General features: G+C 40.9%; 1 protein-coding gene across 14 annotated transcripts in view; it reads left to right on the forward strand.

Moving 5' to 3' along the window:
* The window catches only part of MITF (melanocyte inducing transcription factor), a 102,331-nt gene that overhangs the window by 34,677 nt on the left and 52,840 nt on the right, over positions 1-14,814 (forward strand). For 2 of the 14 annotated variants that reach the window (XM_071756293.1, XM_071756295.1), the window contains exons 2-3: positions 1,666-1,740; positions 4,918-5,002. The exons of 10 other annotated variants lie outside the window; for them this stretch is intronic. The gene's annotated coding sequence lies outside the window, so the exon portion shown is untranslated. Of the gene's footprint in view, positions 1-1,665; positions 1,741-3,818; positions 3,835-4,917; positions 5,003-14,814 lie in introns of those variants that run through there. 2 more of the 14 variants (XM_071756302.1, XM_071756294.1) reach the window with 2 other exon arrangements.

Below are 14,814 nucleotides of genomic sequence, written 5' to 3' on the forward strand. Positions count from 1 at the left end.
AGTTATTGAAGGAGTTGAAATGGTCTTAGTGCAACTACAGATGTTTTTGTAGAGCTTTCCAAGGGGTGATGCAGAGCCTGGGCAACCATCTGGAAACCATCTGCCATGGCTGAAACCTTTCTGATTTGTATTTTTTCATGCTTTTCATTACATGATTAGTAATTTAAAATACAAAGACGAAAACCTCAGTGTGTCTGGACCAAAAATAATTTGGGTTGGAAGGGATCCCTGAAGGTGATCTGCTCCAACCCTGTGGCTCAGTGTCCAAGTTTGAAGTTGGACAAGGCTCTTAGCAGCCTTGTCTAGTCAAGCTTATCTCCCAAGGACCACTAATGAAAATGTTGAGCAATGTTGATGCCAGTATTGACCCCATGAGGATTGCTACTGGTAGCACTTTCCACCTGTGGGTTGACCTGCTGGCCACTATCCCTAGAGTCAGGCAGTCTGTTTGGATTTCCTCACACTTTTCCAGGTAAATGGGGATTGCTGCTCTCCAGTGTTGTCCCACTCACTGTACAAGCAGTGGGACAGCTTGGTGAGGCATCATTTTTGTGTGGCACTGGAGCTGTCCCATTGCCTCTCCCCAGTCCTGGTGTTGGACTCCTTTGCTTTGCCCTCTTATTGACAGCCCCAGACCTAAGTGATTTTTACAGTGAGCAGCCAGTCAGGAACCAAGGAGAAGCACTGATTTCTAATGTATTTTCTTTCTGTCAGAAGGCTTAGCAATGCTTATGTTTGCAGAATGATCTCAAAGACCAGGGCTGCAAGGCTCTTGGTTTTCCTTCCAGCCCTGAGTACCGGGCACTTCTCTTGTGTTGCACTGCCTGGATGTTCCAGCTTTCAGAACAGTCTAAACTGTACTGATAAGTACATTCGTGGTGGGAAGAGTTTGTTTCCTATTGAAGAAATTAATTGCTTTTAACTTTCCACATTCTTCTCTCTCAGTTTTGTCACTGAATATTTTCCAGGACCTGTTTTTTTCCGGTAACAGCTTTGGCTGGAAAAACTAGAGGCTGTTTTGGTTTTTTTTTTTTTTTTTTGGTGCAGTTCAGTCAAGAGCAGCTAATATTAAGAAGAAAAACTTATTTGCATTTTCAGAACGTTTGGATGATTAAGTTTTTAGTAACAGAGATTATTATTTTTTTTTTCTTTAAGTGCTAACAAAATATGTGTATGTACAAAAGCGTGTTTGAGTGCACGGAGATTAAGCCAGCTATAAATAGCATCTTCCATGACCCTGCTGGAATTTTCTTTAAGCTTGGAAACACTGAAGTGTGTGTTTTGTCAGATTTGAATCATGAACCCTGAAGAAGAGCTAATGAGTTCTTATTTCTCACCCCTAATCTCCAACCAGAGCGTTCTTTATACACAGAGCAGATCAGTCTGGAACTGCACTTTGGGCCTCAGTTGCCTTATTTAACTTCTTTTACTGGCTTTGTTCATTGGGACATTTTTTATGCTCCACTTGATGTGTTTATGAAAATAATAAATTTCAACCCATATTATCAAACCCATGCAAGCTGTGTAAATGTTGCTGTGGGTGACAGTTTACAAAATCTATTTTATTTTCTGTTGTACTCAAAAATAAGCTTCTCCACTTGCTGTAACTCCTACTGTCATGGAATGCATGGCTTTCTCTGATTTTATGTCTTTTATTTCTGGTAGCTTAATGAAGAGGTATAGCTGGGACTAAGAGATCAACTCTTGGGACAAAAGCTGCATTCTCTGCTACCTGTCCTGGTGGATCTTGGTTGTAGGCAATGGGTGGCAAAATACTTGTTTGCCTTGGGGGATGAGAATTTAAAAAGTTCCCAGAATGTGCTAAACCAGTGATTAACATAGCTATTAATTACGTTTTGCCAACAAAACAAGAAAAAATTGCTAAACCCACTCAGTTTTGTTGCAACACATTAACTTTGTTTTTGGTAGGAAACAGTCAGAATGATTTTTGTGTCCTTTTTTTTTCCTGTAGAATTTCTTTCATCATATCGTGGTATTTAAAATGAAGGAGATGTTTTGGTAATAGCTTGAATCATTGCTTCAAAAATCTTTAAATTTGTCTTCTGGTACTATATAACACCATTGTAAGAAATAAATTCCAGTGCTTGCCTAGCTGCTTGGCATGAAGTCATAGAGCACTTAAAATTCCTCATACAACAGCTTTAATTGCTTGCTAATCTTGCCTAAAGATTGGCTGAGAATGTCAGCTCAGTTCTCCTGTTGCTTATTTTCAGTAGTTTTTGGACCTCAAATGTTTGGATAAAATGGACGAGGTGTATTTCCTGTAGCATGTGGATAAAGGGGTATGGAAAACATTGCCTAGAGGTCAAGCTGTTGACATTCAGGTTGTTGGTTATTGATCTGTATCACTAGTCTGACAGATGTATAGCTTTTGTAGAATTAGTTAATAATTTCTTGGTGGAATGCAAACCCAACAACCAAATGACCCTGAGTCCCCTAGGAAGGAGAAGGGGTTGTGATGCTTTCCTCAGAGCTGCTGCTTCTTCCCAGAATTTTCCTCAATGAACCACTCTTTTGGACAAAGATAAAGATAGCTGTACCCTTCCTCTTTCCTCCCCACGTTGTGTTGAGCTTTGATGAATGTATTAGTACTCATGTTGTTGGCTGTTCCCTTTTTTTAGAAGCAAACCTTACCCACAGTAACTCTATATTCACAGTGAGTAATGGAGAAATCATTGCTGGTTAATGATTCACTTACAGGTTCCTGTATTGCTGTTGCTCAGTCACTTGTGTTGCTGTTATCTCCCCAAGTATTGCTCAGATGAGCACTTGTCCCTGATTTTCATAGTTTCAGTAGGATTATTGTAATGACAGGATGGCAAAGTGTCTGCCTTGGGTTACTGATCACCTTGTCCTAACTATATCCCCCTCCCCGAGCTGGTTCCAGTGAGGCTTTCAGCAGGCTTGTAGAAATTCTTTGATCCACATCTAAATAATGTTGGTGCTACTCAGACCACTTTTGGTAGCTATTTTTTGCTCCTTTCCAAAAGTTCTGCTTGGTTATTTGCTTAAAGGCCAACTCAGGATTTACCTGTCCTGCTGCGTGTACCTTTTGACCACTAAAAATATTAAATACTAAACTTTGCTTTTTCATTCTGAAACTTGAAAAATAAGTTATTTGAAAAGCTCTCAGCCTCTCCAAAGGTTTTGCTTCCTGCCTGCACACTTGGTGCTCTGCTTTCTTGGGAAGCATGTGGGCTTTTCTGCCCCAGTTACAGGAATTGGTGCATCTAACAGAGGAGCAACAGCCAACTTCAGCTCTTTAGTAACTCAGTTGCAGAAACCGAGTCCTGAAAGAGATGCCTGAGGTCACCAAGTCCAGTGCTTTGTCTTTGCTGTGCCTGTCATATCCTCCCTGGGCTGATTGAGTTATGCAGACAAAGCTTGCCTAATAATTCCGCTTCCTATTTTGTAACAGTCATTATTGTAAGCTGGTTCATGGTGCCATTGTTCAAATAAACTAAAAAAAAAAAAAAAAAAAAAAAGGGCTCACCCAAGAACAAGAGGATGCTTTCGCTGCTTCTGGCTTGCTTACTTCCTGTTAAAAAAAAAAAAACAACCCAACAAACACTTGCCATGTGGTGCTCAGGATTATTCAGCACCCATCTGCCCAATAATAGAAATTTATAAGCTAAAACCCCCCTAAAGCTCCAGGATGTTTGCAATATAACTTTTAAACATTCAGTATCTTTTTATTCATCATGTCTACTCACCTTCTAGCATGGGTGGTCAAAGCCCAGTGGCTCCAAGTTTATTTCCCAGGAACATTGTCCCAGGTTAAGGGTCTCTCTGGTCTTGGATGTGCTCTGCAAGGTGAGGATGAAAATCCATGTGTCAAACCAGGCACCTGGGAGACACAAACTCTTCTTGGCCAAAACTGTGAGCCTGGGGGGTGGAAGAAATAGGAGGCTACAGCAGGTCCTGGGTGTGTGGTGGAACTCTGCATGAGGGAGAAGCATGGCAGATAACTGATAAAAAGGGCTGATTTGCAAGCCAGTTATTTTTATTGCATTTAGGAATGCCTGTAATAGATTTGATTCCAGGGAGAAAAATCTGATTTTTTTTTTTCTTTCTATTCTATTTTTTTGCTAAATAATTTTTTTTCCTACCAGTGGTGAAGCAGCTCAGGGGCTGTGCAAGGGATGGCTTTCTTGTCATCATTCTCTCCCCTGTCACTCCACAGCAATGGCTTCGTACTCTCCCCATTTTTTCCTCTCCTGTTGCACTTCCCCACTTTCATTCCCCACATTCTGCCCTTTCCTTCCTGTCCCACCTGCCCACTCCTGGAGCAGGGGCAGAGCTGGTGCAGAGCTCAGGCTCCCAAAGCCTTTATGAATTTATAAGCTCTGGGATGTTGCATACCAGAGAGCTCAGATCTGCATTTGGGTTCCAGTTTGTGCAAAACGTGTGAATGTCTGTTTAGATTTTTTTTTTTTTTTTTAATTGCACTCTTCCTAGCTAAAGTGAAGGAGCACAAATCCTGATTATTTTTAATTTTTTTTTTTTTTTTTGGCAACACCCCTCCATTAGCCTGGAGGTTGCTCTGTATCCTGTTGATCCACAGAAATTGTTCGAGAGACCTGGGCCTAAGCTCCTATGGGAAATGGCACTGGATCAATGAAAGAAAACATTCAGCAATGTGCATTTTATACAAGCATTTAAACTTTTTTTTTTTTCTTTTTTTTGGTTTTGTTTAGTAATAAAAGGAACAAAGCTATTATTAGTGACCATGGGCTTGGGAGTTTGCTAAAGCAGCAATAGTTACTCATCTGTTTTCATTTGCAGAAGTATTCTAACAAAGGCAGCCACAAATGCAGCAGCAGGGTTAGGAGGTGGATGGTAGGAGTGGAAATGCAGTTTCTGGAAGCTGGTGCTTACTAAGACCTTTCTCTCTAGTCTTGGTTTTGGGGCCATTAGGAGCAGAGTTCCAGGCGATCTTTTGCCTTGCTGGATTGAAAAGGGAACAGAATGAATCCCCTGGGTAAGTTCTTGGTCCTTTTTGTTTTCTGAGCTGCAGCAGAGTTGTACAGAGCAATTGTCACTTCTGGTGCCAGCACGGGGTTGCTTTTGCACGTCAGCTCCTGCAGCTGCCTGGCTGGAGTTGGAGAACCAGTGCTGCTGCAGGATTATTAGTTATTATTATTATTTATTTTTTTCCTCCTCTCTCCCCTCCTGGCCCAGGTAGGAAGAAACCAAAAGAAATTATCTGATTCCCAAACCAAAAGAAATTATCTGATTTACAACAACAAAAATCCAAACCCACACAGGGTGGTAAATATTTCCTTGCTCATTTTTTTTCCTTTTGTGAAACAATCTCAGCAAGCATGCACAAGACCTTTGGCTGCTCTTTCATCTTCAGCCAACTGGTTCACGGGTCGCTCTGTGGGCTGCAGAAGTGATGCTGTACCCAGTGAGGTCCCTGCTGCCTTCTGAGTACCAGTGTGGATCAGTTTCCTCAGGTGCAGTAAGGGCTGAAGAGTTTTCAGCTAAAAAAGCTGTAATCAAAACCCACTGGGAGTAAGAATGAAATACTCTTCTTGATTTCCTTGAGTTTGGAGCCACTGTCCAGCTAAATTTGGTTACAAAGTGCTGGATGTATGCTTGAATTTAATGTAATTAAATGCTTAGTGGAAGTTTGCTGTCTAATAATGTCATTAAAATCAGCTGCTTTTGCTCCCCTGTCCTAAGAGTGTGATTTGAGTCTGAATCCTAAGGCTGCCAGGACAAATACCATGAGGGATACCTTGAATAACTAGCAATACCTTTCTGATTTAACTTTCAGAAATTACTGTTTGCATAGTTTTCTGCATGCTGGGAAAATAAGGACTTAAAACATGGAAATGCCCAAGACCTGAATGGAAAGCCAAGGATGAAGCAGGAGAGAGCACTTGTTTGTGTATAGAGAGATATTGGGACAGCTGAACCCCTCTGTAGAAAGTTCCAAGTTATTTTCTAGTGTCTGCAGTGATATTGTCTGTGGGTTTTAGATAAGAGATAAGTGAGGGAGGAATAATTGGGCTGCTTTATCAGGCTGCTTACAGAAACTTGAATTTAGCATGATAGTTGAATAAAAGGTTTTATCTGTATTTACGGTTGTTAATGGTCAGGAACTGCCATTAAAGAATACAGATTAAGAAATGTGTGTTTTAATAAAATCATAAATATATATTTTTTCTGGATTTGATACAAACATTTAAAAAAAAAAATACATTCTGTCTTCACGACCTGAAATAATATTTTGCTTTCAGATTCCAAGCTTTTGGGAGTCAACTGATAGAATAGAAAATGTTGCACTTGACAATATATTTGTACAGGATGCTTAGCAGGGTTTTTTAGGAGTATTTTTTTTTAATGTTTGTAATCTTCCAGATTGTTTGTTTCTTTTTTTTTTTTTCCCCCCACAAAGGTTTTGCAAGCACAATAAAACACGAAAACACAGAGTTTGAAATGACCTGACACAAAAGAGAACAAAGAAACCTTCCCACTTTTCAAACAGGATTGTGCACATAGAACTTTAGCTTGCTTGGTTTTCCTCCATGGCAAACAAATTTTTGAAGTTTACTTTGGCAGCAATTTGTACCACCATTGTCTTAAACAGGAATGGAAGGATGTTTCTAAACATAGTGTTAACTACATGCAGAAATACAGTTTTAAATCTATTTTCTGTAGGTACTTTGGTTGGGATTTTTTTATTTCCTTGTCATCTTCACTTGCAACTGTAGGTTCCCAACCACACTGGAAATAGTTGCATATTGTATTTTCATTGTAATGAGGGAAGTATATGATTTGGCAATTCTGGCTTGCAGTTCACTGTTTAAATTTTTAGGCATGGGAATTTCTAACCAGTGCAAAACCACATGCAGAGCTGGTCCCAGCTTCTATTCACACATTTGATTTATTAGTTGCATAGCAGTTTATCTCAAATGAAAAATTATAAAGATGTGGACTTTTGTGTAGAAAACAAGCAGTTTTCTGCCAATACAAATTTTTGGTTTGCTGCTCGTGTTATGGTGGAAAATGTTATTACAGAAAAGCTCTTGGATATTGCTTCTTGGAAGGTATTACTTGGAGAGTTGATAAAATGATGTTGCTGTTGAATAATGGAGTGAGAAAATGATGGAACAGTTAGAAACTGGGGGTTTAAGCTATTGCAGCTAAATCTAGAATATACTGGCCAATAAATCAAAACTTCTTCAGGTTTTCTGGAGCTTGGTCTTTGCATCCCTGGTACCCCAAGAGTGAGGGATGCACCTTTTTGCTTAGGGGGAGATTATAAGCACAGGAGTGTGATGGTTGAAAATGGTCTTGCCCATGAGTTATCCCTGTATGTGCTATCCAGGAATAGTGAGTTGTTGGGGCATTTTTGTGTCTTGGCTTCATTTTGAGGGTGCTACTCTCAGCTTCATTTCCTTGGGCTGTGCTGGAAGTGCCATGATCTGCTCACTGGGGTAAAGCAGACTTTTCCTGTCACCTTCAGTCTGTTACTTCCACATAGGCATGGGGAGGGCTTTTCACCCTCTTGAACTATGATCTTACACATTCACCGGAATTGAAGTAGCCTTTTTTCACCTTTTTATAATAGTATGTTGAGTTTTTCCTTAAATAAGGAAGGATACAAGTTACCTGAAGTAGTACCAGTGACAGTAATACAGTTTTATTGCTCCTAAGACAGAGGTATGAAAGTGCCTCCCCTGCTGGCACTTCCTAATGCTTCATCTGCAGTCCTTTTCCAGGGCACTACAGTGCAAAAGTCTTGGACCTGATTGAAAACCAAACCCCTTTGGCCTGGGAACTGTATTCTGGCTGATTTTGCAGTCTTCAGCTTACCTGATGCTGCTTCTGTGGTGGCATGGGTGGTAAAATTTTATTATTATTATTATTTTGCCCAGGGCATTTATTGCTTTCATTTTTGGGAATTTTTGAATCCTAGTCTGGATGGATTTAATGTGCTGTCTTTTTAGTAGTACTAAACACTTGCTGGCTTATTAAAAACTCTGTAATTTTGAATACTTATGTCTGTTTCAAACCACCTGTATATGGACTTATGCATTAGAATGTATTACCTGACATATCTGTGCTTTTTTTTCTTTTCAAACAGAAAATTTTCACCTTTTTCAGCTTAATATTGCTGTGTATTTTATAGATTGTCTCTACTTTCCCTCAGTTATTTAAAAAAACAACCCAAAACCAGTGTTAGCAGCAGGAGCTGATGTAAATGTCTTTAGAAGGCACTTGCTCTGCCAGACAGGAGGGTGTTTTTCAGGTTGCATACTTTGGTTTTGTGTACTTCTTAATTATTACTTTTTTCAGAATAAATTAGACTAGATTCAAAGAGCACTGGCAGCTGAATTTCTTTGTTCCCAGACTGGAAATAACAGGGTCAATGAAGGTTTTTTTCACTCTGCTCCACTTTTGGACTTGGGTGGAAATTTTGGATGGCGAGTCCAGAACATTGAAGAGTAAGGGGATGCCAAGGCTTTGGGTTTTTTACACTGGTGTAATAGATTGTGTAATAGGGTTTTTTCTTTGCTAAAGGTGTGAGTAGGTGTAGCAGGAGCTGGGTAGGTTAACCTTCAGTTTTGTTGTTGCTTGTTACTGATGGTGTAGGATAACAAATCTCTTGAGTTACCAGATTTTGATTGGGAGAAGAAGGGCAGGTGAGCAAATTCTCCCTGCAAGGGTATGTGAGTGTTGTTCCACTGTCAGAATCTGCTCTTAAGTTATATATAAGCTATACACACATTGACCTGAAAAGAATGAACTGACCAGTTTTACCTGTCCACTCTGAACTATCAGAGGTACCCCCAGGTTGGCCAGGAAACCATTGCCTGGAAACCAGGGGAAGCCTTCTAAGAAAAATATGGTGGGTTTGCCAGTTGTTTCTTTTTTTTTTTCTTTTTTTCTTTTTTTTTTTAATAAATAAGCAAATATTTTTCCTCAGAACTGGTGACCTACTTGAACATTTGATTTAAAGAAAACTTCTTGATGCTGACTCTGTGGGCCACTTCAGCTGAATAATGTGGTATGGTTAAGAGAAAATAGCGACCGAGGCTGATCATTTGATGTGAATGAACAACAGCATCTCCTTTTCATCACCTGCTCCCACAGTTTTCTCACTCCAGCTTTCTTTTGCACTATTATGTCAGTTATTTGTATTGCTTGATGGGATTTTATGCCCACTTAAGAAATAGTGACTCGGAGGGACTTTTGCATGACAAAAATGACCTTTATTTGGAGCCTATTTTCAGACATTTCCTGATGTTAGTACTTGAAATTAGTCTTACATGTTGAGTTTACTCCCTTTTGAATGTGTGACTGTCTCAATCTAAAAAGCACTGGACTCCTCTGGTCTCTGCATGGTTCAGTGCAGAAATCTGGGCAATAGTGCAGGAGCCAGACACATAAGGTGGGATCAGCTAAACTGGAGTCACAAACTTGCCAAGTGGTGACACAGGCACTCAAGTTATTTCTAAATTGGTCGGAAATGAGTGGTCACATTTTTGAGGTATTCTTGGCTACTTCAGTTCAACACTTCTGAATTCTGGCTTGCTCAACTGGGCTGAAGTAGGAGAGGATACAGGCAATGGCACTCTTGAAGGTGGGGATGAGGAGTGGACTTCCAAGAAACTGCAGCGTGATGACTGCTGATAACTCTGTTAATCAAACCTGCATTCCAGATGAGGAAAGTTTCATTAGGATCCAGATGGGCTGGTACCTTGAGAGAGAACCTTTATTTTGCTTGTACCCACTGGGAAGCCTGTTCAAGCTAGGATGCTCTCCTTCCAGAAGGATTTTGTTTGGCCATGATGATGTTTGTGAAGGCAACAGCTCCCTTTGCAGCACTGCTGCAGGTCTGTGTGCTCTGCCAAAGAGTTTGTGTGGTCCTGCATCTGTCCTGTTGAAGCTTTTGGCTGGACAGCATCATCTGTGGCTTGTAATTTATTCCTGGCTGCTTGGTTCCACAGTGACCTACTTTGATTAGGCAACGAGGCTTTATCTGAAAGCAGCAAGCTGTTCCTTTGCCAGTCCTCCAGTTGAAATGGTTTCAGGACTGGACTTCTCAGAATGAGACTGTTGGTACCAAGGAAATCTTGTTCATGGTTGGTTCATATCACTTGGTGAACTGCCAGGGTTGTTCTCTCCTGGGTGTTTGTTTCACTGCTGTATTTATAGACAAAACCACTCATCTCCATCAGCCTCCATTTTGCAAAATGAAAATGCCAAACTTTTCCTTTAGCTTCCCACTATAAAGGGCACTTTTTTTTTTTTTTTTTTTTTTTTTTTTTTTTTTTTTTTTCCTGTGTCATTTCCATTTCAGGTCCTTGTTCTTCAGCAGAGGTGCCCAGGCTGGACCTCTTGCCCACAAGATCTCACTCAGACATCTTGTACTATGGACACTCATGCTTCTCTATTCCCTTTGGTATTATTACCTTGTCTGGGACAGCCTGAGGCTGCTTCTTTTTATGCTGGTGTTGCAGGGCTGGCCTCTTGTGCCATTAGGAGTGACTCACTGCCCTGGGCTCTTCTCAGACCCATTGAGTTGAAATTCATCATAGAAATACTGATGATGGACCATATCCTGTTGTGCTTTGAAAGGTCCTAATGGGGTTGTGGCAGCTCCCCAGAAGGATGAGCTGTTTCTCCTGAGCAATGTTCTGAAACTGTACCAGACCAACTCCTTCAGATACAAATCAAGGGGCATTTTATTCCAATCTATGAGTTGTTTCCTAGCATGTCAGTGGATCCAAGCCTGGAACCTTACCATTAGGTACAGAAATGATCAGTGTCCTATCCGGACGGGCTGAGAGAGCTGGAGTTGCTCAACCATGGAGAAGGCTCTAAGGAGACCTTACTGTGGCCTTAAAGAGGCCCATAAGAAACATGAGGACAAACATTTTAGTAGGGCCTGTATTGATAGGACAAGGGGTAATGGGTTTAACTGGAAGAGGGAGGGTTTAGACTAGAGAGATGGAAGAAAATTTGTACACTGAGGGTGGTGGAACATTGGCACAGGCTGCCCAGAGAGGTGGTGGATGCCCCATCCTTGGAGATGTTCATGGCCAGGTTGGATGTGGCTCTGACCAACCTGGACCAGTTGAAGATGTCCCTGCTCACTGCAGGGGGTTGGACTAGGTGACCTTTGAAGGTCCCCTCCTACTCAAACTATGCTGTGATTCTATGAAGCTAGTGAGCAATTCAGGTGTGTGAGCTTTGTAGGAAGCTTGGGTGCTGCCCCTTCTTCAGGGGAGAAAAAACAATGCAGTTTTAACATGGTGGGAACACAGAAGTGAAGTCTGGTAGGAGTTGCAGCGTGGTTTGGGATTTGGAGTTATTGAAATCTGATTTTTTGGAAGCTGAGGTGGCAGTGAGGAAAGGGGAGATGAGTGGGGCTGGGGGGGAGCAGAACCTGGGGAACACGAGTGGGTCCAGGTTCTCTCTTGGTGTCACAGCTTTTTGAAGCCCATGTGTGCCCGTGGCTTATCCAGCGTGGGGGTGGCCTTTCACCCTTTGCCTCTTCACCCTTTTTCTCCCTAATGAAGCTGGCAGCCTGAGGAAGGGGAGGACAAAGCTCCATCTAGTGTGGAGAGGGAGATGTGGGGAGCTGGCAAAAGAAGAAATCCTGCAGTAGATGCTTCTCCCTGCTCCAGACATAGGGTTTGTGGTTTGGGTTTTTCTTTTTATTTTTTGTTAGGTTGTTTTTTGGGTTTTTTTTGGTACATTGCAAACAGGACTGCAAGTGCTTCGACTGTGCAAGTGTTAATTGAATGACTTTGGCATTCTGATGGCTGATGCTTATTTTCTGTACCCCGATTAATATTGGCTTTAATATAGCTTTAAGTAGTTGTATAGACCAAATATGTGTCCTTCTGTTAAGATTTGGAGTTGTATAGCCAGATTATAGCCCTGTGAAGAGAAGGGACACAGAAGTGTAACTACAAATAAGATTCATGTTTTTAAGGTAAAATAACTTTTAACTCTTCCTGACTGTACAGCCTACAGTGAGTGGTAGATAACACGAGGGTAAATGGACGAGACATTTTATTATGTGCTCTAAGAAACAAAACAAGAATAACAAATCATTTTGTCTGCTCTGGAGGCTGCTAAAAATAGATGATTTTTTTTTTTTCCTCCATGAGTATTTAGAAAAACAATTGCAGTTCCTGAATGTGGCTTTGCAGCAATCTTTGGAGCTGTACAGCATTCCTAGGTGACTTTGCTGCAAGTTCATAAGCCTGGTTGAATGCTGTGGTGCTGTGTAGTCATCTGCAGTAGCCCAGGGTAGCAGAAGGTGTGAATTTCTGCTCCACTGTATTGGTGGGTGCTCCTGCAGGTACTTTGCCAAGGTCATAAATGCTAAATAAATGAGATTAAACCAAACCCTGTTGGGAGAATTCATGATTAACTGTAGTCTTTGCAGGATTTATTGGTTATAACCTAAGAGCCTGCCTTTATTTTTTTTTCCTTTTGTAACTAAGGCAGATGTGAACTTCAAGTCCAGTGAAAAATTGTTTGGCTCTTTCCTCTGTTTACATGAATCAGGAGTTTGCAGTAGTTCCACAACAAATATAGCTTTGAACAAAAATAGCCCTTCAAGTGCTGTGCTTCTGGCAGTGCAGAAGGGATTAAGAGGGTCTAACAAAAAGGCTTGTAAATAGTCTTGAGTTAGCTGCTTTCTTTTTTTTTTTTTCTTCTTTTTTTTTTTCTCTTCAAAACCAAACTGATTTGGTTTGTGCATTTTTCAAAGTAAGAAGAGGTATTCCTGCAGCAAGTTACATGGAGAGCATGGCTTAGTTGTGAAACTTTGCAGAACATGGTGCATGCTCAATAATTTTACTTTAAAATCGTCTTCTTCTAAAACTGCAGCAGCTATAGAGCTGTAGTAATATTTAAGAATTTAATTGGTGTTATGAAGTTGTTTCTGAGTATTTTGCCTGACTTCTCTTATTTGAAGAAGGGCTTGTGCTGTATAGATGCCACATAAACAGATGCAGAGCAAAAGAGTGATGGCAAAATGAAGTTAATGCTTTGTGTGAACAGGGCTGTATTTAAACTGTTAAGAAAAGACTTAAGCATAGCTCAAGGTGAAACTTTTTGTATAGATTTTGACGCTTCGTGAAATCAGAAATATATTTATATCAATATCAGAACTATTGCCTGTATAAATGTTGCTTGCATGTTTTTATTTTGAGTTAATTATTAATAGTATTTTTGATTTAGTATGTTTTTAATTTGCATGTGAAGCTAAATTTAAGGAATTATTTTCCTCCTTTCCTCTCTCTGGTGTTCCTGGACAATTTTCGGTTAGAAGCAAGGTGCAGAATAATTTTTTTTTTAGAGAGGATGGAGGAAGAATTACCAGAACAGTCCCTGGAGATGCTAATTCCTCAGTTTTCCAGCCTTTAAATCAGTACTAAATATTTTTGTGAAAGACCACAGTTCAAATAGATAGCATGGACTTAAAATAGAATGTACAGCTGTTGGATGGTGAGTGAAGAGGTCCTCTAATCAACACTTGCCCTGACCTCCCCCAGCCACCCTTTGCAGGCTGCAGACAGACCCTGAGGTGTTCGATGTGACCCAAAGGATGTAAGCACACAGAAACCCCACCTATTATGGGAAAACCCTGAACTTTGGGATTTTGGGATGGGTATTTGGGGGCAGAGGGACCTTATTGCTTGATGTGGCCATACTCAGGATGCTGCTGGAACTCGTGGTACCATCTCAGTACTGCCTGATGGACTCCTGGGGTTTGCTTGGTTTGAGATGACCCAGTGCCAGGGATGTTGTAGGTTTCATGGAATGGCCTGAGCGAGGGAACTGAAGACCCTCTCTTCTGTAGTTTGCAGTTGGGCAGTTCCTCCAGTGAAGGATTTGTCATTTGGCATGGCCTCAATCAGCAAGTTGGTAAACATCACTAATCCTTTCTTCCATGGGCAGCTGGAGCTTATCCCACCTTCCTTTCTGGGCTGGGAATACCCAAGGCAACAAGACTGCTACATCTGTCCTGTGCTTTCAAATCACAATTGTAGTGTAAACTTCCAAATGGTTTGTAAAGTAAGTTGGTGCTGGATAAAGACACACACACATCCCACCCCCCCCCACATTATTCAGCCTGCACAGTAAACCAGTTTTTTTTGCCCTAGTAACTCTTCTATGAATAGCAAAAAAAAAAAAAAAAAAAAAGGTAGAAGAACTATGAGCAATTCTTAAGGACTCTGCAGTTTGCTTAAAAAATGTGGACACTGAGAAATCAGTTTTTGCAGTCTGCAGAGCTGCATTGTTAGAAAGAAAAGTTGCTGAAGACACTCATTAATCTGAGCAGGTCCTGTAATGAACAGCTAGAGAGCTAGAGACTGAAGTGAGGGTTTGCATAACATCAATCCAAGATGATTTTAATATTAGTGGTTGTTGCAGTAATGTGTTAAAAGTTGTTTTTTCCCCTTGCACATAATACTCACTGTAACCAGTAAGTCCCACATGCTGATAACACCAACCCATCACATACTGAACATCAAATTCAGTTCGTGGTTTTCATTATGACTGTTTAAGGTTCTTAATCATTAAATGCAAATCTTCCATAAACACTTTCCCTTTTGCTCTTTAAGATCCTGTTTGCTCAGCATACCAGAGCAAGGCTGTCATCTGTGCGAGATGAGGCTTGAAGCTGCCTCCTCATCTTAAGAAAATGTTGAATAATGCTGTGACAGTGGAGTCAAGGAGCAGAAAACCTCAGTTGAGCAGAAGGGTTGGGTTTGGGCTGGGCATTGCTGGCTCACTGGAAGCCTGGAAGAG

The sequence above is a fragment of the Heliangelus exortis genome, chromosome 12 (assembly GCF_036169615.1).
Source record: "Heliangelus exortis chromosome 12, bHelExo1.hap1, whole genome shotgun sequence".
NCBI lineage: Eukaryota > Metazoa > Chordata > Aves > Apodiformes > Trochilidae > Heliangelus > Heliangelus exortis.